Genomic DNA, 1,919 nt, shown 5'->3' on the forward strand with positions numbered 1-1,919 from the left:
CTCAGGCAGGAGAGACCAGCTCAGACTCACTGTCACTGAATGGGCACGCACGCCTAAGTTAGGGATGAACAAGGTCTGTGTTTTTAGGAACAATGAAGGAAATCAAACCCCATGGTGGATCTCTCAGACGGAAGTTGGATCTACCTCCAGAAACACTTGAGAAACATCTCTACCTCTTAGGACTGTCTACGTGCACTGAAGTTTTCGTTATTTTTTTGTTACCAGAGCCAGTCTTGGGCTCATAGTCCTGAGGAGAATTTATAGAAGGGAATTGGGTTGGCTGGTTTAGTTGCCAGGCCATATTTTGCCACTAGATGGCAGAGTTGTTCCACCTTTTTCTACTTGGGCATCCAGATTAATTTAGTTTGTCCTTTTGGGCTTATTCCCTTAAGACACGGCTAATTTTTTGTTTAACACATACGTAAGTAAATTAAACGTGAGAAAAAGCATGGTTTCTGCATGCCATTGTTGGTCAATTTTTACTTCTTAAGAATGTTTAAGATACACTGTTGAGGGTTGTTTCCAAATAGAAAATTTCACATTAGTTGTAATAATGTGATTTTTTTTTAAACTATGTCACTAGCCTGGCCTTGATTTATGTATTTTTTAATTCAAATACTTATTGCCTAGTGATACTTTATCAAATTGAGTATAGTACGTAGCAAGTGTCAGTTACATAGTGTCTAGGGGACGAAGCCTACTACAAATATTCCACAACCTTAAGGCACTATGACCGTTGCCTATCAGGTCCTGGTCTGCCACCCATTGCTTTAACATGGCCATGATCAGTTTCTGTGACTCTGTTTAAACACCAGTAAACCCAGAATAATTTCTATATTCAACCTATAATTCTGCTTCCTCTGTCATCCATTTATCTGTCTTCAGGACAGACAGACAGACAGTAATTCTAGGGAGTGGTAATGAACAAAGCAAGAACCAGATTCAGTGTTGGGGAGTAGGTACAGTGCATGTTGAGAAATTTCTTTCAAACTTAAACTGTCCCCTTGACCAGGGTGCTACTCTGGCGACAGAGCCCGCTGGGGGATTTTTTTTCTTTCTTTTTTTAGAAACAGTTATGGAGAGGAGCCTTACAAAGCAGAATGGATGAACTTGCTCAGCCAGCAAATTCCTTGCATTCCCTAGACCAAATATGTCCATGCTGAGGAAGCCACAGCAGTGACTTTAGTGAGGTCCTCTGAAGGACAGGCATGACGCGCCTGTCAGCTGTGCCACCAGGTCACCAGCCACCTCAGATCCTGTTGCTGTTGGCTTTGTGTATTGTTGTACAGAAATAACTATAGCTCGGACCCCCGAAGGGCAGGTGCTTTTATGTCCATAGCTTTTTTGACTTGAAAAGCACACAGCACATTACCCAGTGTGCTCTGACCTCTGTAGGGACTGTGCAGACAAACACGGAAGGCGCTTCCAGCTGTGGTCAGGACACCTTGAGAAGAGGACCTGAGAGTTTTCATAAGCCTGCTCTTCCTTCCTTGTCCCTTTATGTTGGGACTAGTGCCATTGGGTGATTCCAAACAGCGATACAAGAAGGTAGCAGGGCACCCTACAGAAATGGGTGGGATTTGTCCCTAAGGAGAGACCTGGTCATCTTTCTGGACTGACCTCTGTGTACATGAGACTCCATTTTAAACCTAATGTCTTGTCTACTTCCCCAAAGTAAATGAACTCTCCTTCTCTTCTCAGAGGTTGAGCTGCCGTGGTTTGTGTCACACCATCTGAACAGGTGCATTCTCTTACATCCCTGGACTGGGACTGAGCTGTCACTGTGAACTCAACGCTAACCTAAGCTTCAGCCGTAACCCTCACTGTACCCTCAACACCAGTACTATGTTTGAAACGTTAGTGTCTACGATTCTCAGTTCAAACATGTGTAATTTGAGCTACTTGGGTTTTCAAGGTCA

The 1,919-nt window shown here is 43.6% G+C and overlaps 1 annotated feature.

The window, feature by feature from the left end:
• Nucleotides 448-1,919: an enhancer, noted in NCBI's record as "VISTA enhancer mm192". NCBI's record gives its function as "enhancer in: somite[6/7] | heart[6/7]" and the evidence as "EXISTENCE:transgenic organism evidence [ECO:0001131][PMID:17130149]".

Source organism: Mus musculus, chromosome 13 (assembly GCF_000001635.26).
Source record: "Mus musculus strain C57BL/6J chromosome 13, GRCm38.p6 C57BL/6J".
In the NCBI taxonomy this organism is placed as follows: Eukaryota; Metazoa; Chordata; class Mammalia; order Rodentia; family Muridae; genus Mus; species Mus musculus.